Source organism: Marmota monax, unplaced genomic scaffold (genome assembly GCF_021218885.2).
Source record: "Marmota monax isolate L192 unplaced genomic scaffold, Marmota_monax_Labrador192_F-V1.1 WCK01_AAM20220418_F8-fsc00012, whole genome shotgun sequence".
Taxonomy (NCBI): Eukaryota; Metazoa; Chordata; class Mammalia; order Rodentia; family Sciuridae; genus Marmota; species Marmota monax.
This window is the reverse complement of record NW_026695227.1, coordinates 19,341,741-19,365,590: the sequence shown is the minus strand read 5'-3', so window position 1 is coordinate 19,365,590 and position 23,850 is coordinate 19,341,741. Positions and strand designations below refer to the sequence as shown.

General features: G+C 37.4%; 1 pseudogene; it reads left to right on the top strand.

Annotated features, from left to right (window-relative positions):
* Window positions 1-249: 249 nt before the first annotated feature.
* On the top strand, window positions 250-5,181 carry LOC124087153 (golgin subfamily A member 7-like; annotated as a pseudogene).
* The last annotated feature ends 18,669 nt before the right edge of the window (window positions 5,182-23,850 follow it).

Sequence of the window (23,850 nt, the reverse complement as noted above, 5' to 3'; positions counted from 1 at the left end):
TACATCTTTATATTTCTCATGCTTATCAGCAACAAAGTTATTTGATAACTTTGTTGCTGATAAGTTTGAATTGAAATCTACTCATTTTATCTTTGGTTCTCATTTCTCAGTCACTCATAATGTCCATAAATTTTGAGTCTTTTATATAGTACAAACTTCACCTGATGTGTACTTGTCCTATAGTCATCAGCCTGTAGGAATGCTTCATTGATGCAGTCTACTCCATGGTGTCACAATGTGTATAGGGCTATGGCCAAGAGGATAACGTTGACTAAGATGGCCAGAGTAAGTGACCATTCAGAACCCTAGTGTCCACATTTGAACCAGGTCCCAAAGTCCTAGCTCCCTGATCTGTCCTGGCTAGCCCACTCTTGACTGAGGTCCACCAGCCCTGGCCAAGGAAAGTTAAAGAGCATTAAAAAAAAAAAAAAAGTCCAGGTACTAAAAAGGCAATGCCAAAAATAATAATAATATGCTGTAATAATAACAGCTATCACTTATTGACTGCTTACTATTGAACTGAGCCCTTCCTTCATTCACACTACTTCATTCATACTTACAATAATCTTATGAGAGAACTATTATTAGCTTCCCCTTTCTATAGATGAGAAATTAAAACACAGCCAAGATCACACTGCTAAGGGATAGCCTCTCTGACTCTGCAGTTCATGCTCCTAGCCACAGCTTTAAAGTGTCTCCACTAATGAGTCAGAAACCCAGGACAGCTTCATCTGCCTTGCTCAGTGCTTCTGTTCCTCAGGAGCTCTGCCGCCTGTTGAATAACAACTGGCTGGCTACGGGGTGAGATTTATAGTTGGTCTGTGCCAATATTACCCCAGCCACCCACAAGCTTCAACAAGCTTAAAACATCCAACACCAGGCATTTTAAAAAGTGAAAGAAACAACTCCACGTATAAACAAACCAATTTAAAAAAAGAACTTGAATAGACAGTTTTTCAACAAAGACACACAAAAAGCACATGAAAGATGCTCAATGTCACTAATCATTAGGCAAATGCAAATCAAAACCACAATGAGACATGATCTCATACTCAATGGAATGGCTACTATGTTAAAAAATTATAAAATGATAAGTGTTGACAAGGATATGGAGAAACTGGAAACCTGATTCTGTGTTCAGGAGAATGTAAAATGGTACAACTACTGTGGAAAACAGTGTGGTAAAAACTTAAAAATAGAATTACTATATGATCCATCAATTTCACTTGTGGCTATAAACCCAAAAGAATTGAAAATAGAGTCTCAAAGAGATATGCTGCTCAAAAAACCATTATTCATAACAGCCAGATGTAGAAGCTACCCAAGAGTCCATCTGTAGATGAATGGACAAATGAAACGTGGTGTACACATGCAATTGAGTTTTATTCAGCATCAATAAGGAAAGATATTCTGACACATTTATAGCATGGATGAATCTTGAGGATATTATGCTAAGTGAAAAAAAATAAGTCAATCACAAAAAGATAAGTACTATTTGATTCCACTTGTATGAGGTACCTACAACAATCCAAATCATAGAGATAGAGAGTAGAATGGTGGTTGCCAGGGGCTGAGGAGAGGGGGAAATGGAGAGTTGTTTCATGGGTAACGAGTTTTGGTGTTACAAGATAAAAATGGATCTGGTGATGGTTGGTGGTGATGCGAATGCACTTAATGCCACTAAACTGCATAGTTAAAAATGTCTGAGAGAGCATGATTCTTGTTAGATGATTTTACTACAGTGAAAAAATATACATATAAGTAAGATTAGAATAAAGAAACTGAACATTAAAAAAGAAAGAAAGAAATAAAGAAAAAGGGGTTGGCACTGTGACTCAGTGGTAGACCACTTGCCATTCATGAAGCCCATCCCTACCACCAAAGAATTTTTAAAAGAGAGAGCAAGAGAGAGGGACAGAGACAAAGAAAGAGAGGTTGTTGAGTAAACAGACAAAAGAGAAAAGGCATCCACCACCTGGTCCCTTCCTCCCACCCCTGTCACCATGTCTCTGCTCCTTGTCATATTCTGGGACTCTCCCCAACATCTGCATGTCAAATCATGTCTTTCAAAATTTATTTCAAGTATCATCACCCCTTGACATCTGATTCATCCAAATAAAAATCTTCTCACCTCCGAATTGCTACAGTCCTATATCATACCTCTCAGTTATCCTTTATGGCATATTATGCTTAGATGTGGGCTTTATTTCCCCAGATGAGAGATCTTCGATTGTCTAACCCTGTATGGCCAATATTTCTTTTTTCTTTGTTGGTATCAGGATTAAATCCAAAGCTTTCACACATGCTAGGCAAGTGCTCCATAACTAAGCCAAATTCCCCAGCCCCATCTGGTCACTTTAACATCCTATTCCTTCCCCAATGCCTCACACCAGAATCCACCAGAATCTTAATTCTGAACAACTTACCCTGACCTATTTTTTTAAATGTATTTCATTTTGCCCTTTCTAGTCCTGGCCTCTGGTTTTCTTATCCTTTTCACATATGCCAAATCTGGTGTCCCACCCTGTCCCATATCCAACATTTAATAAGTGTTCATTATTAATCAATCTAGCATATGCATGCCAGGGATTCGCTAGATTCTGGGGACATTCCCTGTGTTGCTTTACCCCTAACCCCCCATATTCTTCCTCTAGAGCCTGCACTGATTTCACACTTTTCTTTTCAAGCAACCTGTCTGAATTGACTCAGCTTTGGGACTCCCTGTTTCCCCACATAACTACCCTGCCTATAGACAGAACTTCTATTAGGATAATTTTATGGACAAGTTACAAAACAAACACTTGGTTAACACAGGTTTAAACCACAGAGATGTAACTTACAGATAACAAAATGTCTAGAGATAAGTGGCCCCAAGCAGGGCGGAGGCTCCAAGCTATCAGCATTCCAGTGTTGTCTACAGTTCTCTTTGCTTTGACTACTTTCTCCAGCTAGTACACTTAACAAAGAGCAAAGGAAGAATCAGAAATTCTCCCCTGCAAATGTAGCTTTTATGTTCCATTGTCATAACTGGAACCAAGCCCAGTTCCTGCTGGCCAAGAAGAACCATATTTAATATTTAATGTGACTGGCTAACTATAAAGGGCTCAGGGCTAACTTCCCTGGGCTCATTGCTGCCCATCCAATATCTCAAGGAAAGCAAGGTTCAGTTAGCAAGAAGAAAGAAAGGGAACTGTTGTTGGGTAGATGAGCTGCTGCACCTGTCACAAAGCCATCTAGCCAGGAGCAGGAACCACCCCATATCTGAATCGTATCTGCCTCACTTTGTAACCATCGCTTTGTCACACAGGGTGCTCAGGCATACTTCAAGAGAATGAAATGCTTAAAGATGACTTGAAGGGGATGGCAAAAACAGACTATTTCAAGTGCTTGTGGAAGGTTGACATGTGGGTATCAATGTGTGGTAGGAGGTATTAGGGCTGGATATGCCGAGTGTGGGTCACACTGATCTCTGAAGAATTCAATTTTTAAAAGCCAAACAAAAGCATATAACTTACAAAGGTAATTTGTTAAAAATAATAATTGCTACCTATAACTCTTAAAGAATGTGTATAGGGCATACAGTTGTACGTAATGTGATTGTGACTGTTCTTTTTAGGGAAAACTTCATAGGGATAGTGCACACTCAAAGGGAGCATGAAGGAGACAACAAATAAGGGAATGAATTAGAAGACGACCTCTGGAGGTGACTGAAGTAGAATCAGAAAACTCTAGTAAAGATCATATGACAATTTAGCTTCATCATTCTACAGTATAGAAGAATCACCTGTGAAATGACCTTATCCACAAGCCATCCCTTCTCCTCCTAGTCATCTGTCCCAAGATGTGGAACCTTATCCCAGTGATAAGACACATACTCCTTTGACTACTTTGAATGAAGGGAGATGCTGGAAGATCTGCGCTTCCCTCTACAAAATGCAGATGAGCCTTGATATGTCCCAAACCATGTGGTGAGTAATATCTTTCTCCTTAATCCATAAATAACAGTTCTGCTTATCAAAGCTAGCCCAACAGTTGTTTACACTCTCTAAACTGAAGTGATTGGGAAAGCAGAGTAGCTCAGGAGATTCAGAACACAGTAATAGAAACATAAGAATGTATTGCTTGAGACCAAAATAAAAGTCCAGTACCAGGTAGTATCTCCAAATTTGAGGCAAATACTTCAGATTCATGGGTCTCAGTTAGTCCACATTCAAAATTGGAAAAAGAGAGTCTGAAGTTCTCTGTAAAACTTTTTAGTCCCCAAGTTTTACAATTTTGTGAAATTTCTGTCTCAAGAAGTCACCAAATGAACTTTTCAGTTACATATAGTATCCTTTAGTCTTTTCTCTCTTTCCTCTGCCTGGTCCTCTTCTTCCTTCCTTGACTTAAGGGCAGGGGTCGTTTTACTTACCTGTGAAGACTACACACTGTTCCGTAGGATGGCCTGCCTAACCCACCACATCCACAGGGCACTATTGCAATCAGAGCTACCATAATTACTCATTTACTATAAATTTTTCCGGCAATGACAGTAAATGATGTTGTCCTTTTGAAGAAAAAAAATTACTTTTTCTAATTCACACAAGGTTCCCGCAGGCTGGCAGTAGCACTGGAAGCAAGGCTCATTCTTTCTTGTGCTCTGCATCAGCAACTGGTCTGGTACTTAGTCACCATTGATGTATGTTGAGTAAATGAGATGCAACAGCGTTGAAGAATCATCAGGAAGACACAAGACAGCAGCTGAGGTAGCGTGCCATACGGCTGGTCCTGTACCCTACAAGAGGCTACAGCAGGCCCTGGTGTCCGAAAGGTAATCATTCTACAGGACTACAGCAGTGACACCCACTCCCAATTCCAGATCAAGCTCCCCATGGAGCTGGAGAATCAGATTGATAGGCAACAGTTTAAAGAAAAAGTTTGAACTATAAATAACCTCTATGTAGAAGCAGAGAAGCTGGGGGACAGTCAGATCTTGAAGACTGTTTGGCTTTTTTGACAGCATATACCATCTTCTGCTTGTGAACTATGAGAAGGTTCTGAAGAGCATCTCCAAACACATGCAAGAGCAGAATGAGAAGATATATGCTCCCCAAGTCCTCCTCCTGACAGATTTTATTGAGAGAGGACTTAGAGCTATTTAAAACCATTTATGAAGAAAGAGGCATAAGCAACAGAAGATAAACCATAGGATTAAAGATCCTCATCTGCCCACTGGCCAACCACAGACTGTCCCTACCTTATCTCCAAAGCATCATTCCTTTGTATCTGCTGCCAGAGCCACAATGTCATTTACTCCAAGGACCAACTTTCTACAATTCTACACCTGGAGTGACCTCTAGTCACTCAGCATCCACTTTGTGTCTCCAAATCATGTCTTCAAATCTATAATCTTTTGGTTCATTTCTGAGAAAACGCAATGAAGTATTTCACTGTATTTTTTAATCTTAAATGTTTTAATAAAATATGCAGTCCAAGCAGTTTATTTCTCACCTACCGTCAGTACCATTGATTCTCTTCCCTTCTTGGCCCAGTTTCCCAGGTGGCTTGAGACTTAAACAAGTCAAATCTTAGCCAATGTTCAGTCTTAACTCGCAAACTTAATAAAAGCCTTTTTTCCAGGTGAGGGGTAGATTATACCAGTGGTCTTCCTAATGTTTCTCCCAACTTTCTAAGAACTAACAGTTTTGCCATGATTCAAATCTTAAAATTGATTTCTGCTGTTCAGTTTCTCAAGCCCAAGATCATTGGAAAAAATAATGTATTATGTTATTTCTTTTATTATAGCAATCAAACCTAATTAAAGAAGTATTTAATGTAATCTCCAGTTACTTTCTTTGGGGACTTTTATGTTATTATTGCATTATCTTGAATGTTGGAAAGTTGTGAAATATATTGCTTATTCATCACACAAATAAGTAAGCACAATAAAGTGGATGCTAAACCAATGCACACATATGTTCCACTCTGTCCCTGAATGTGTAATAAGTAAATGTAATAAATATTTTAACTATAATTTTGTTATAAACATAACTTATGAGAAAAAAGTTGATACAAATAACACTGTATATTGCTGATTTTGGTGAGGGGGATCCTTTTAGTTATACATGAAGGTGTATATTGCTAATTTTGCCATTATTGGCAACCTTATGATTTATGTATTTTTATATACAATATTCAATGCACATAAATCTTATTATTGAAGTTGAAATAAAGTAAGTTAAATGACTCTCCAATTAAACTCTCAAGCCTGAGTCAATATCTCTAGCTCTTTTTTCATCTATAAATTCTTAATGTTGAGGTTTCTTATGCCCTTTATTCTTTTGGGAAATTGAGAGACTCTATTAGGAAGAAAGTTAAAAAATATTCTAGGAGAATTTCATCCATCAATAAGTGAATACATTTTTTTCTCAGCAGCACATGAATCCTTCTCTAAAATAGACCATATGTTATGTCACAAAGCAAGTCTTAGCAAATACAAAAAAAATAGAGATACTACCCTGCATTCTGTCTGACCATAATGGAATGAAATTAGAAATCAATGATTGTTGGGAATGCAAATCAAGTCAAGATGGTGACTGGCAGTTTGCCAGGAGGAGTGGTTTGTGAAGCAACACCATCGAGCCATTAAGATGATGAGGATTCCTTATTGGCTGACTGCTGTATCAAGATGATGTTAATTGAGTCAAGCTGTGTGTAATTAGTTAAGTATATATACCTCTGCTGTCCCACAGAGAAGCGGTTCCGATACCTTAGGAGCCTGCTACTTTGAGTTCTCGCTCAGTTCCCGCTGACTTCACTTGCAATAAAGTAGTTCCTGCTTCAACCTTCAAGTTGCTTGTCACCTCCCGGTTATTTGCCCAACCAGACTGCGGCAAATGATAAAATAAAAATAGAAGCTACTCCAACACCTGGAGACTAAACAATATGCTATTGAATGATACATGGATAATAGAAGATATCAGGGAGGAGGTTAAAAAAATTCTTAGAGATAAATGAGAACTCCAATACAACATATCAAAATCTCTGGGACACTATAAAGGCTGTATTAAAAGAAAAGTTCATTGCATTGAGCTCATTCATTAAAATAATAAAAAGTCAACAAATAAACCATCTGACATTATATTTCAAAGCTATAGAGAAAGAAGAAAAGATCAACACCAAAAGTAGAAGACAGGAAATAATTAAAATCAGGACTGAAATCAATGAAATTGAAACAAAAAAAAATAATTGCAAAAAAATTACAAAACAAAAAACTGTTTTTAAAAAATAAATAAATAAAATTGATAAACCCTTAACCACCCTAACGAGAAGGAGAGGGAAAACTCAAATTACTAAAATCCATGATGAAAAAGGAAATATAATGACAGACACTATTGAAATACAGAAGATAATTAGAAACTATTTTGAAAATTTATACTCCAGTAAAATAGAAAATCCCAAAGACACCAACAAATTTCTAAAGGCACATTATCTTCCCAAACTGAATCAGGAGGGCATATACGATTTAAACAGATCAATCTCAAGTAAGAAAATAAAAGATGCCATCAAAAGCCTACCAACCAAGAAAAGCCCAGAACCAGAAAGATTCTGAGCCGAGTTTTACAAGACCTTCAAGGAAGAGTTAATACCAATACTCTTCAAATTATTCCATAAAATAGAAGAGGAGGGAACCCAACCAAACTCATTCTATGAGGCTAGTATCACCCTGATTCCAAAACCAGACAAAGACACATCAAATAAAGAAAACGTCAGATCAATATCCCTGATAGATGCAAAAATTCTCAATTAAATTCTGGCAAATCACATACAAAAACATATTAAAAAGATATTGCACCATGATCTAGTAGGGTAGATCCCAGGGATGCAAAGTTGGTTCAACATACAGAAATCAATAAATGTAACTCATCACATCAATAGACTTAAAGATAAGAATCATATGATTATCTACTAGATGCTGAGAAATAATTTGACAAAATACAGCATCTCTTCATGTTCAAAACACTAGAAAGACTAGAGATGTCAGGAACATAACTCAACATTGTAAAAGCTATCTATGCTAAGCCCAAGGCCAACATCATTCTACATGGAGAAAAATTGAAAGCATTCCCTCTAAAACCTAGAACAAGACAAGGATGTCCTCTTTCACCACTTCTATTCAAATAGTCCTTGAGACCCTAGCTAGAGCAATCAGACGAAAGAACTTAAAGGAATACGCATAGGAAAAGAAAAACTCCAACTATCACTATTTGCTGATGACATGACTCTATATTTAGAAGATTCAAAAATTCCACCAAAAACTTCTAGAATTTATAGATGAATTCAGCAAAATAGCAAGATATAAAATCAATACCCAGAAATCAAATGCATTTCTATATATAAGTGGTGAATTCACTGCAAGAGAAATTAGAAAAATCACCCCATTCACAATGGCCTCAAAAAACAATAAAATACTTGGGAATCAATCTAACAAAAGAGGTAGAAGACCTCTACAATGAAAACTATAGAACCCTAAAGGAAGAAATTGAAGAAGACAAGACCTCAAAAGATGGAAAGATCTTCCATGCTCTTGGATAGGCAGAATTAGCATAGTCAAAATGGCCATACTACTAAAACTGTTATACAGATTTAATGCCAATCCCTATTAAAAATTTCAATGCCAAAAAAAAAAAAGAAAGAAATATACTAAGAGAAAGTGAAACAGTTAAAAGTTATTATAGCCAGGTGCCACTCTTGCCTGTAATCCCAGCAGTGGGGGAGGCTGAGACAGGAGGATGGCAAGATCGCAAGTTCAAAAGTAAGGCACTAGAGGAGATCCAACATGGCGGCTGGCGCAGAGAGATCAAGCCTCTGACCTCTTCAGCTGCACGGGCATAGGGAGTCGTAAACCGTCTAAATGCTGTTTGCTCAGGATCACTAGGCAATGCTGAGCTGATGTGGATCTGGGGCGAACAGTCTGGACCTCTCAGAACAAACACCGAGCCCGGATCGGCTGAATTCAAGCTCCAGTTCGCCTGCGTCTCGCAGACAAACTTCTGTGACTCAGCACTAAACAATCCCGCTGAAACAACTGGTCGGCCCTTCTGAACCTGCGGAGGTTAATACCAACCGAGCCTTCATAGGCAGTGGCCACAGGATTGAGACGGGGCTTGGGAGAGCCAGTCAGGACCCACCCGTTGCATTGGTCACCCGGCAAAGGGAACGAATTGTCGCCATTTGCATGGGATACCACCATGGCAGAGACCTGACGTCACCAGAATGCGGCGGAGGAGATAACTTCATTGAAACTGGCAGCGACAGGTGTGTAATCCCCTAGCCCTTCCTCTCCACACAGTGGGAAAACCTTAAGGGCCCCTCCCAGCTCTCCCGAGAGCACGATAGTCAGACCAAGGGAATCAGGAGTGGCGCGGGACCCGCAGCGTGGAACCCCCGGCTACCGCTCCCACCAGTGCTGACAACTGAGGTCTCTTGCACCAGCTACTGGGGGCGTGGCTACCGGAGGGCAAGCAAAATTTCTCTGAGGGTTCTCAGCCCCAAGCTCCACAAACTTAGGGTCTCAGGGAACAGCAAACGGGGAGAGTGTGCCCAGTCGTTCAAGAAAATAGGGCTCCTGGGAGGAGCAGACCTGGCGTGTAGCCAGTATTGTGGTGAGCATCACCGGTGAGCGGGGCCTGGCTTGAGGAAAAGTGGAGAAGTGACTAGACACAAGAGAAGGCCCTGAGTGCCAGGATTGGAGACCCGCCCAGTCTGGGAGGAGGAGCTGCTGCACAGTGATTGGTTCCCGCGTATTGAGAGGAGAAGCTTGGCCGGTGGGCACAGCTCCACCTACTGGAAGAGAAGGTAATCAAACTCTAAGACTGCATTTATTAAATTTTGGGGTTTTTTTTTTCATTTTCTTTTTTTTTTTTTATTTTTTAAATTTTTTTTATTATTTTTTTAATTTTAATTTTTTTTATTTTTTTAAATTTTTTTATTTTTTTATTTTCTATTTTTTTCTTTTGTCTTTTCATTTCTTTTCAATTTCCTTATTCCCCCTTCCTTGAATTCTACCTGCTTACTCTCATTCTCTTTAGTGACTTCTTCCCTTCCCTTCTAATACCTTTCCTCCCAATCAACAAATAAATTTATAGGAGTAAACAGTAACTCAGCAGTCAAACAGAACAAGAAGTAACATGAGCAACATGAAAAAGCAAGGAAGAAAAGGAGTACAAACAATGTAGGACAGCCCAAATATTCAGGAGGACATAGAGGCATCAGAAAAATGGCCAATTAAAGAACTCAAGGAATACCTTAGACAGATGGAATGGAATCTTAAAGAGGATATGAGACAGCAAATTCAAACAGTGAAAGAACACATTGAAAATGAATTACATAAACAGATAAAAGAAGCAAATAAGCATCTTTATCAGGAGATACAGATTATAAAAAAAAAATCAAACAATAATTCTAGAAATGCAGGAAACTATAAACCAAATTAAAAACTCAAATGAGAGTATCACTAACAGAATGGAGCAAATAGAAGCCAGAACGTCAGATAATGAAGACAAAATATATCATCTTGAAAACAGTCTAGCCAACTCAGAAAGGCTGGTAAAAACTCACGAGAAAAACATCCAAGAGATATGGGATAACATAAAAAAACCAAACTTAAGAGTCATCAGGATAGAGGAAGGTATAGAGGTTCAAACCAAGGGAATGAGTAACCTGCTGAAAGAAATAATTATAGAAAATTTTCCAGAAATAAAAAAGGAAACAGATATACAAATTGTCGATACATACAGGACACCGAGCACACAAAATCACAGTAGACCAATGCCAAGACACATTGTTATGAAGATATCCAATATACAGAACAAAGAGAAAATATTAAAAGCTACAAGAGAAAGGAGGCAGATTACATTCAGGGGTAAACCAATAAGGTTAACAATGGATTTTTCATCACAGACGCTGAAAGCGAGAAGATCCTGGAACAACGTATTTCAAACACTGAAAGACAATGGATGCCAACCAAGAATTTTGTATCCAGCAAAATTAAGCTTCAGGTATGACAACGAAATAAAAATCTTTCATGATAAGCAAAAGTTAAAAGAATTTGCAGCCAGAAAACCAGCACTGCAAAGCATCTTAAGCAAAACACTACATGAGGAAGAAATGAAAAACAATAACCAAAACCAACAGTGGGAAGTACCTCAGTAAAGACAGAGGGCGGGGGGAAAGCTAATCATGGAGAAACAAACTAAATTAAAAAAAAAAGATAAATAATCAAACATGGCTGGAAGTACAAACCATATATCAATAGTAACTCTAAACGTTAATGGCTTAAACTCTCCAATAAAACGACATAGGCTGGAAACATGGATTAAAAAAACAAATCCAACAACATGCTGCCTCCAGGAGACACATCTGATTGGAAAAGACATACACAGGCTGAAGGTGAAAGGTTGGGAAAAAATATACCACGCACACGGTCCTCACAAGCAAGCAGGGGTGGCCATCCTCATATCGAATAAAATCGACTTCAAGACTAAGTTAATCAAAAGGGATAAGGAAGGACATTATATACTGTTAAAAGGAACCATTCACCAACAAGACATAACAATTATCAATATTTATGCACCAAATAAGGGTGCTGCAATGTTCATAAAACAAACTCTCCTCAAGTTCAAGAATCAAATAGACCACAACACAATAATTATGGGTGACTTCAACACACCTCTCTCACCATTGGACAGATCCTCCAAACAAAAGTTGAATAAAGAAACTATAAAACTCAATATCACAATCAATAACCTAGACTTAACTGACATATATAGAATATATCAACCATCATCAAGTGGATATACTTTTTTCTCAGTAGCACATGGATCCTTCTCAAAAATAGACCATATATTATGCCATAGGGCAACCCTCTGTAAATATAAATGGGTGGAGATAATACCATGCATTTTATCTGATCATAATGGAATGAAACTGAAAATCAATGATAAAAGAAGGAAGGAAAAACCCTACATCACATGGAAAATGAACAATATGTTACTGAATGATCAATGGGTTACAGAAGACATAAAGGAGGAAATCAAAAAATTCTTAGAGATAAATGAAAATGAAAATACAGACACAACATATCAGAATCTATGGGACACAATGAAAGCAGTTTTAAGAGGGAAATTCATCGCCTGGAGGTCATTCCTCAAAAAAAGAAAAAACCAACAAATAAATGAGCTCACACTTCATCTCAAAGCCCTAGAAAAGGAAGAGCAAAACAACAGCAAATGTAGCAGAAGGCAAGAAATAATAAAAATCAGAGCAGAAATCAACGAAATTGAAACAAAAGAAACTATTGAAAAAATCGACAAAACTAAAAGTTGGTTCTTTGAAAAAATAAATAAGATCGACAGACCCTTAGCCATGCTAACGAAGAGAAGAAGAGAGAGAACTCAAATTACTAACATACGGGATGAAAATGGCAATATCACAACAGATGCTACAGAAATACAGAAGACAATTAGAAATTATTTTGAAAACCTATATTCCAATAAAATAGAAGATAGTGAAGACATCGATAAATTTCTTAAGTCATATGATTTGCCCAGACTGAGTCAGGAGGATACACACAATTTGAACAGACCAATATCAATGGATGAAATAGAAGAAGCAATCAAAAGACTACCAACCAAGAAAAGCCCAGGACTGGATGGGTATACAGCGGAGTTTTACAAAACCTTTAAAGAAGAATTAATACCAATACTTTTCAAGTTATTTCAGGAAATAGAAAAAGAGGGAGCTCTTCCAAATTCATTCTATGAGGCCAACATCACCCTGACTCCGAAACCAGACAAAGACACCTCAAAGAAAGAAAACCACAGACCAATATCTCTAATGAACCTAGATGCAAAAATCCTCAATAAAATTCTGGTGAATCGGATACAAAAACACATCAAAAAAATTGTGCGCCATGATCAAGTAGGATTCATCCCTGGGATGCAAGGATGGTTCAATATAAGGGAATCAATAAATGTTATTCACCACATCAATAGACTCAAAGATAAGAACCATATGATCATCTTGATAGACGCAGAAAAAGCATTCGACAAAGTACAGCATCCCTTTATGTTCAAAACATTAGAAAAACTAGGGATAACAGGAACTTACCTCAACATTGTAAAAGCTATCTATGCTAAGCCTCAGGCTAGCATCATTCTGAATGGAGAAAAATTGAAGGCATTCCCTCTAAAATCTGGAACAAGACAGGGATGCCCTCTATCACCACTTCTATTCAATATAGTTCTCGAAACACTGGCCAGAGCAATTAGACAGATGAAAGAAATTAAAGGCATAAAAATAGGAAAAGAAGAACTTAAATTATCACTATTTGCAGATGACATGATTCTATACCTAGAAGACCCAAAAGGGTCTACAAAGAAACTACTAGAACTAATAAATGAATTCAGCAAAGTGGCAGGATATAAAATCAACACGCATAAATCAAAGGCATTTCTATATATCAGCAACAAAATGTCTGAAATGGAAATGAGGAAAAACACCCCATTCACAATATCCTCAAAAAAAATAAAATATTTGGGAATCAACCTAACAAAAGAGGTGAAAGATTTATACAATGAAAACTACAGAACCCTAAAGAGAGAAATAGAAGAAGATCTTAGAAAATGGAAAAATATACCCTGTTCATGGATAGGCAGAACTAACATCATCAAAATGGTGATATTACCAAAAGTTCTCTATAGGTTTAATGCAATGGCAATCAAAATCCCAACGGCATTTCTTGTAGAAATAGATAAAGCAATCATGAAATTCATATGGAAAAATAAAAGATCCAGAATATCAAAAGCAACTCTAAGCAAGAAGTGTGAATCAGGCGGCATAGCAATACCAGATTTCAAACTATACTACAGAGCAATAGTAACAAAAACAGCATGGTACTGGTACCAAAACAGGTGGGTGGACCAATGGTACAGAATAGAGGACACAGAGACTAATCCACAAAGTTACAACTATCTTATGTTTGATAAAGGGGCTAAAAGCATGCAATGGAGGAAGGATAGCATCTTCAACAAATGGTGCTGGGAAAACTGGAAATCCATATGCAACAAAATGAAACTGAATCCCTTTCTCTCGCCATGCACAAAAGTTAACTCAAAATGGATCAAGGAGCTTGATATCAAATCAGAGACTCTGCGTCTGATAGAATAAAAAGTTGGCTCCGATCTACATATTGTGGGATCAGGCTCCAAATTCCTTAATAGGACACCCATAGCACAAGAGTTAATAACAAGAATCAACAAATGGGACTTACTCAGACTAAAAAGTTTTTTCTCAGCAAGAGAAACAATAAGAGAGGTATATAAGGAGCCTACATCATGGGAACAAATTTTTACTCCTCACACTTCAGATAGAGCCCTAATATCCAAAGTATACAAAGAACTCAAAAAATTAAACAATAAGATAACAAATAACCCAATCAACAAATGGGCCAAGGACCTGAACAGACACTTCTCAGAGGAGGACATACAGTCAATCAACAAGTACATGAAAAAATGCTCACCATCCCTAGCAGTCAGAGAAATGCAAATCAAAACCACCCTAAGATACCATCTCACTCCAGTAAGATTGGCAGCCATTATGAAGTCAAACAACAACAAGTGCTGGTGAGGATGTGGGGAAAAGGGTACTCTTGTACATTGCTGGTGGGACTGCAAATTGGTGCGGCCAATTTGGAAAGCAGTATGGAGATTCCTGGGAAAGCTGGGAATGGAACCACCATTTGACCCAGCTATTGCCCTTCTCAGACTATTCCCTGAAGACCTTAAAAGAGCGTACTACAGGGATACTGCCACATTGATGTTCATAGCAGCACAATTCACAATAGCTAGACTGTGGAACCAACCCAGATGCCCTTCAATAGATGAATGGATAAAAAAAATGTGGCATTTATACACAATGGAGTATTACTCTGCACTTAAAAATGACAAAATCATGGAATTTGCAGGGAAATGGATGGCATTAGAGCAGATTATGCTAAGTGAAGCTAGCCAATCCCTAAAAAACAAATGCCAAATGTCTTCTTTGATATAATGAGAGCAACTAAGAACAGAGCAGGGAGGAAGAGCAGGAGGAAAAGATTAACATTAAACAGAGACATGAGGTGGGAGGGAAAGGGAGAGAAAAGGGAAATTGCATGGTAATGGAGGGAGACCCGCATGGTTATACAAAATTACATATAAGAGGTTGTGAGGGGAATGGGAAAATAAACAAGGAGAGAAATGAATTACAGTAGATGGGGTAGAGAGAGAACATGGGAGGGGAGCGGGAGGGGAGATAGTAGAAGATAGGAAAGGTAGCAGAATACAACAGTTACTAATAGGGCATTATGTAAAAATGTGGATGTGTAACCGTTGTGATTCTGCAATCTATATTTGGGGTAAAAATGGGAGTTCATAACCCACTTGAATCTAATGTATGAAATATGATATGTCAAGAGCTTTGTAATGTTTTGAACAACCAATAAAAAAAGAAACGAAAAAAAACATATATGGAATGTAAAAAAAAAAAAAAAGTAAGGCACTAAACAATTCAGTGAGACCCTGTCTCTAAATAAAACACAAAATAGGGCTGGAGATGTGGTTCAGTGGTTGAGTGCCCCTGAGTTCAATACCTGGCACACACAAAAAAAATTGTTGTATCTGAGATACAGTTACTAATACTGGATTTAATCTCTCAGATTTAATTTCTTCTTTGTTTATCTACAGATGAAAATAGTGTCTGTCTGTCTTTTAAACCTGTTGCAGACACACTTTGCTGAAATATTAAAACATTTGTAAAACTTTTCTTTAAAAACAAAGAACAAGCCAAACACAGTGGTGCACACCTGTAATCCCAACTGAGGCAAGAGTATCAAAGCTGAGGCAGGAGGCTGAGGCAGGAGGATCAAATCCAGCCTCAGCAATAGCAAGGTGCTAAGCAACTCAGTGAGACCCTGTCTCTAAGTAAAATACAAAACAGGGCTGGGAATGGGGCTCAGTGGTTGAGCATCCCTGAGTTCAATCCCTGGTACCCCCCCAAAAAAAGAAGAATTAGAAATGAGGCTAGAAGCAAGGAAGTTTTATATTCCAAGTCAATGAGTTTATATTCAATCTATTAAGCAAATTGGAATCAATAAAACTATTGAAACAGACATATGCTTGTTTATAGCAGCAATAATTTTGACCAAAGCAGCAATTTTAAGATTAAGGTAAAATTGTCAATAGAATGTGAGAAAGATTGAAGAAGAGACAAAACAAAACCTTGTGTTAATGCCATCCATTAGGAGGCCATTTCACCCAAGCAAAAGAACAAAACTTGGGTACTGGTTGCAAAAGCCAAGACAGGGAGAAAAGAAATGAAGCCTTACCCTAAGATTTGAGCCCAAGTTTCTCTAAGAAACTGAGGAAAGTATGAGCCAGGGACAATTTTAGCAAATTTAGGGATGAATGGGAACAGATTGAACTCAGTCTCAACCCAGCTCTTAGGACTTAGAACTTCACCATCTTTGACAGTTTCTTCTCCTCAACAAATGACAGTACATATTCTACTACCTTTTAAAAAAATTATTTTTGAGCATTCACTTTTTTGTTTTTTAAATTGGTACATAATAATTATATAGAATAAGGGTCTCATTGTGGCATATTTGATCAATTTCATCCCCCAGGACTTTCCCCCTCTCCCCCATGAAATTCCTTTTTTCCTTTATTCTCTCTAGCTTCCACCTATGAGAGAAATTATACAACCCTTGACTTTCTGAGTCTGAATTTTTTTGATTAACATGGTGTTTTCCAGTTCCATTCATTTTTTTGTAAATGACATAATTCCATTCTTTATGACTGAATCAAAATCCGTTGTGAATATTTCCCACATTTCTTTATCTATTTATCTGTTGACAAAATACCTAGACTGGTTCCATAACCTGGTGATTAAGAATTGTGCTGCTATAAACAAGGGTGTGTCTGTATCTCTATAGTACTGAGCATTCACTCTTTCTAAATTGCAATTTTTTTTAAAGTCATAGTAATAGCTCACAAAAGCCAACTCCATTAAACCTATCTTCCTCTCCATGTCTTCAGCCATGACATTTCTCTCCCCAGCTTCATTCTCCACCAAGGTCTTTTCCCCCTGCTACTGGGAATGGAATCCACCAATGTCTTACACCCCACTGCCCGTTATATTTTCTCAAAGCACAGGTTTCATCATGTTTTCTGTTTTCTTGACAACTTCCATTTATTGCTGAAGAAAATGCCAAGCTGTCCATGTTCTACCCTCTCCTCATCTCTCCTTTTTTATCTCTTACTTAGCAGGTGCTTAATACACACTCACTGGTATGTATTAAAATAAAATAAACTAGCAAAAAAAGCAACTATTACTGGTAACAATATAAATTTTCATGCTCTAGTCTATAGTCAAAAAAAAAAGACACAATTTTGCTCATTTTCAGCATCTGACTGGGTCAAATAAAAGTAAAAACTCTTCTCTTATTTAGGGCCTTTAAGTAATTTCATAGGAATTTTTGAAGTTCCCAGTATTTCCATCCAGGGGCACTCTCCCTAAAAGGCAAAGCAAAGTTTTCTTTCCTCATCTTAGAATTGTGTATTACTCAGAAGCTAAAGAAAGCTCATTAAGCCCTCTCAATTATTCACATATGAATGTGAAATGCAAAAGCATTCTAGATTGATGTCTCATCACTTAGTGATTCATAAATGTTAGAACATTTAGCTCAAAAAATAGATGACAACTCATACCAGTTCTCTCCTGTTTATTATTTCTGATCATTAAGTTGTCTGCAAAAGCAAGTCCATAACCCACCAGATCGGCTGACAACTGCTTTTAGTTTTTATATGAATTTCTCTCTTGACAGTTTTCTAAATGTGTCTACCCACTACTGGTGACTTAAAATTAGTAAGCATGAAGAAGCTAAACTGAGGACCAGTCTTCTCCTCCACTTAGAAGGTGATAAAAGCTATGATTTTTTAAATTTTGCACATTTCCTTTTATTTCCAGATTTTAGAAGCATAGGACAGACACCATGAATAAAATATAAGTAAAATAACATTGCAGAAACACAGGAGGAAATGCAAAGAACACATCCTGGGGACTGGTGAGCCTGCTCTGCAGTTGTTGGACTGGCATAGGTGCCCATGAAGTGGCTAATCCAGCTGCATGTAGATGTCTAACCAAATCTGTTGGTTCCACCCACAAAAGCATGGTCCCTGGTTCCAAATCAATCCCACTTCCTCTGTGTTCTTTTTTGTAGAATTGAGTGTTCTTCCTCTGCGAATGTTTTAAAGTGCCACTTTCCAGAGGAACTAAGACTTCACTTGTCTAGGTGCCAATTAATTACCCAACTTCCTCTTCTTTCTTTTGTTTGCGATTTGAGTGTGTCTTATTCTAATTTGCTAATGTATTTCTTAAAAGTGTGTCTATCAAATTTTTATAAACTTAGTCATAGTATAAATGTACCAGTAAAAAATTACATCAAATGGTAAAAATCCTGAGACCCTCCTCAATTTATCACCTATAAAATTGGATTTCTACTTATTGAGTTACATAAAGTGGGATGTATCTATAAACCATGCTTAACTTTGGAGTAAACAAACTGCAATGGACTGAATGTTTATGTCCCCCTAAAATTCATATACTAAAAAATCCTAACCGCAGGGTGTTAGTAATAGGAGGTGCAGACTGTGGTGGTGATTAGGTTATGAGGGCAGAGCTTCTGTCATATGCGGTTACAGTGAGGAGATGACTGTCTAAGAGGACACGGACCCTCAGACACCAAATCCACCTGTGCTTTGATCTTAGACTCCCTGGCCCCTAGAACCGTGAGAAATAGATTTCTGTTTTTATAAGCTACCCAGTCTACAGTGATTTGTTAAAACAGAACTAGGACACAAACCTTCCAAATCTACTTTTATTTGTTGTTGTTGTTTCTTAAGACATTTTGAGTGCCCTTATTCTTTGGATTCCTAAGTTTCTTAGTTTTCCTAACCGTGGATGGTTAGGGAAGGACTGCTGACCCTCATCATAGTCTCATTGAGTTTTCTTGGCATCAGCCTGCAGTATTCTCACCTCAGTCAAGTTTACAGTGCTGTCTCTTTTATGAGTCACGTTGTTTTAAATATACTGACAGTTTCCTTGGCATTACCATCGTTTTTGCATGTAAAGTCTAGGCTTTCCTTCTTTCCACTGAAACCACCTGGTGCTAGAAACAACTCAAACAAAGGTGTTTATATTGGATAGCACTCAAAGGATCACATGGCAGGCTCAAATTTTGTTTCTTGTTTTTTTTTTTTTTTTTTCTCATTCTTTCAGCATTTCCAGTGAGCAAGAACTAAAGAATATGTTCCCTAGCTGACGGGAGGGAAGAAAAACGGAAAAAAGAGAAAAAAAAAAACACCTTTACTTAAGTCACTTAGTTTTCAAAGACAGTGTCCCACCTGGAAAGGAAAAATGCCCTAAAACCACCACTTGATGTCACTGCTGTAGCTCCTCTTCTGATCCGGAGGAGAAAAGAAGCTGGCTCCTTCCTAAGTCAGTCACCAGAAAAGAAAAAGAGAGAGAAAGTCACATTTTTTTTCATGAACATCTTTTAAAAGGTAATGACGTTTCTGTTCTGTGGGGTTATTTCACCGTGTTTCCTTTGCTTGTTCTACAGAGAGAAGGCATTGCACCACCGAGCAGACACTGGGACAAAAGCAAATATTGCATGCCCATTTCTGCAGTTCTTAAATGTAGCTATGCATCAAAATCATTTGGGGACCTTTCTAAAACTACTGATCACTGGACTCCACCTTAGAACTGCACAGAATATCTGAGGTGGGGTTCGGGCAATTACATTTTTATAAGGTTATCAGAGTGATTCCGAATGTTACTAAGATTTAGAAATCTGTTCTATTTGCCTCACGACTTTCATAATTTATAATATCAGGGAATATAAACTGATCTGATGTTCTATAGAATTCAACAATTTGTACTTTCCCCACATGTCATTGACAAGTGAATTTTTGGATGTGCTCTATCAACTTTCTCTCTTCTTCTTTCCTTCACATCACCTCTTCACTTTTTGTTAAATATTTTACAGTACATAGGTTTCCTCAATAACAGTGTTTATATATTTTGCCTTATTTATATGTGTCCCTTCTAACAGAAGGAAAACTGAGCCTGTCCTACTCTTCTCTCCTATTTGACCCACCTTTCTCTAACAGGCACTGGGTTAGTTCTAGCATTATTCCTAATAATAAAATAAACTCCCATTTCTGGTCAATTATAGCTTGTTGAGTCTCATCATTCCTGGTTACCAGGGAAGAGAGAACAATGGCAAGTCACAGAACTGTGAGCAAACCGTTCTTCCATAATCCAATAAATATAGGGCATTTCTTAAAAGTTTGTTGAATGAGGGACAGAACAACCTTGCACAAAGAACCCAGTTGGTGACCCCCACCTTTGGTAGATGAACTGAGGATGTGGACATATTTTAGGTTGATAAATCTTGCGTTCTTCCAACAATACTCGATATGTTTCCGCTCTTCTGTAGGAAAACGTCAACCATCTCAAGTTTCTTTGCTTGCTTTTAGACTTCAAAGGAGATTTGTGACTAAAAACAGACTCACCCAACCAATCATTTATGTAAGAAAGACTGATTTTATTTTAGCATACTGCCTAATTCTGCCTGACACAACAACTGGGAAAAATATCAAAGCAAAAATTGCATTGCTAAGTCTGATAATAGCCAAAATAATGATTACATTAGCACCAGATACTCGAAACACTGCCAACAGAAAGAAAACGGATATCGTTCATTCTGCTTACTTGACTAAAACTGAAAAAGAAATTCTGAATCCCTGCTGGAGTGTCAGGCCCTGTTATCTGGTGATCATCCAGAAGTGATTTTTTTTTAAAGTCACATAACATAAAATTAACAATTTTAAGTAAACAATTCAAAGCATTAATTATATTCATAATATTGTACTACTTTCGAAATATTTGCATTACCCCAAAAGGAAACCCTATGCTCATTGAATAGTTATTTCCCCCTTCCTCTTTTCTTACAGTCCCTTACAAATACCAACCTACTTTCTGTCTCTATGGATTTACATATTCTGGATATTTCATATAAATGAAATCAAACAATATGTGACCTTCTATGGCTTATTTCACTTAGCATATTTTCAAGGTAAGGTCCATACATGCTATAGCATATATCAGTATCATTCCTTTTATGGCTGAATAATATTCTCGTGTGTGTGTGTGTGTGTGTGTGTGTGTGTATCACAATTTGTTTATCCATTCATCTGCTAATGGACATCTGAATTATTTCCACCTTTTGACTATTGTGAATAGTTCTGGTATGTGCATGTGTGTACATGTATTTGCTTAAATACCAGTTTTCAATTCCTTTCAGAATATACCTACTATGGTCTGAGTATTTGCATCTCCCCAAACTTTATATGTTGAAGCCTAATCCCCGGATAATAGACAAGAAGCAGTTGGAAAGGAAGTAGCAGATTTACAGTCTTTTCAGGTAATTGTGGGTATTTTCTTTGATGTCATATGAAAGTTCGACAAATGGCAGAATCTTAAAGGTTCATTGTGATGGGAAATCTAAAATTAAATTAATTTTTCTTATTCAGTTACCTTAAAATCCATTTGTCTACTTTGCACTTTGAACTGTCTTTCAACCTTGCATGACTGTAACTTTACAAATATTGGTTCCCTCAAAATTAATCAAATTTTATTATTGTGTGCATATATAAACATGTAACAATAAATTCCAGTATTATGTATAATTATAATACACTAATTAAAAAATAAAAATATTGATTCTGTAAGATATATATGTCTTCTCCACATGTTGATATATCCTATTATACAATAACCAAAAAAAGCTTATTAACGTCACCATCAATCTCATTAGAAAAATATGACAAGCTTTCAAGGTCACAATGGTGACAGATACATGCCTTCCAAAACTCTAATGTTTTTACTTAAAAGCTTGAATCTTGGCATTTGCAACAAATACTTGTAATCACTGTGCTTGAATCAACATGCTTAGTTCATTTATTTTCAATAAATGAATTAACCAAGTCTGAATAATCATATTTTGTCAGTCATTTCTACAAGGAAAAATTGACATCAACTTGATGTCAAAATTGCAATTCAACAACAGGGACAAAAATGCTTTTCCTGAAGACAATATACAGTGGCAGTTCTTTCGTGTATGTCCAAATTCATCGTGCAGAATTTTTAAAAAAGCACATACTTGAGGGCCAGGACTTAATAAAATTAATGATTTGTACTGCTCCATCATAGAGGGTTCTTTTCCCTGTTTTTGTTGGGGTTTTTTGTTTGTTTGTTTGTTTGTTTGTTTTGGTTTGGTTTTGGTACTGGGAATTGAACCCCAGGCTTGCTGAGGCTGGCCCCGAACTTACAATCCTCCTACCTTAGCCTTCAGAGTGGCTTGGGTTACAGATGTGTACCACAGTACCAGGCTCTATCAAGAACATTTCTAAGAGAAACTAATATTTTATTTTTTATTGCAAGTATGTGACAATGAACAATACAATGACTGCTAGTCCATCAGGATCACTGGCTTGCCAGCAATTTCACCACCGTTGCTGTGCCCCATCAGTGCAAATGTCAACATAGTAAAAAGAGCATGTGAAGTCTCAGGATTATCATAAAAATGGTTTTACTTTGCAGAACTCCCTGAAAGGGTCTCAGGAACCTCTGAGAGTCTGCGGACCATACTTTAAAAACCATTAATTTAATTGCCAGAGACAAGTGATAGAGGAAAAGCTTTTTAAGGATGAGAAGAGATATTTTTAAATCCCAGGTAAATCAGTTGAAAAATGTCCTCCTTTAGTCAATTTACATATATTAAATAGATCCACAGTTCTTTTAGTATTGCAAGAGCTGCTTGTGGTTAAGAGTCAAAGCCAAGGGAGACAGAGAAAAGAAGCATTCTTAACCTCCTAAAGAACAAACTTTTCAGGGATATTTCAAATGGTTCTGAGCACCTCCCTTCCAGGCCACAGCAAAAATGCTCCTGCAACCTTCCTTCTTCTATGTCTGGCTGGGGGAAAAAACATACTTTGGAAGCATGAATTCTGTGATCCCATTAATTCCCGCACTGCAGTTGTGGCCTCTTAATTTATCAATCTGCTTCCATTCTTTTTTCCCTTGTAGACTATTCACAGATTTAAAAAAAAAAAAAGATCAATATCTAGAGCTGGGACTGGGGCTTAGTGGCAGAGTGCCACCTCGCACATGTGAGGCACTGGGTTCGATCCTCAGCACCACATAAAAATAAATAAACAAAATAAAGATATTGCATCCATTTGTAACTAAAAAATATTCTTTAAAAAATCGATATCTGAGAATCTTGCCTCTGAACACTGTCCCAACACTTTCTATGCCTCTCCACTGGCTTCTGCAATTTTCTGATAGAGTCATCAAAGAAATTTTCCACTTTAAAATAACATTCACACATTCCTAAAGTTTGATAAATGCTGTTTTATAAAATTGAAAATCTTAACATTCAAGGCCTTTGGAGCTTGAACCTGTACTTTCTTACTCATGATCCACTAGTTGTTGTCACTTGGGCTTCCCCAAACTGGCATTAGCCTCACCTTGACAGATTTTTCAGGCTACAGAGGCCTGACCCAGCCTTCTGAAATTCTTGTTCAATTACTCTGCAGTGGACTGCAGGAATCTGTAATTTTTGTTTCCTTTTTTTTTTTTTTTTTTTTATTGTACCAGGATTGGACTCTCAGGGATGATTAACCACTGAGCCACATCCCCAGTCCT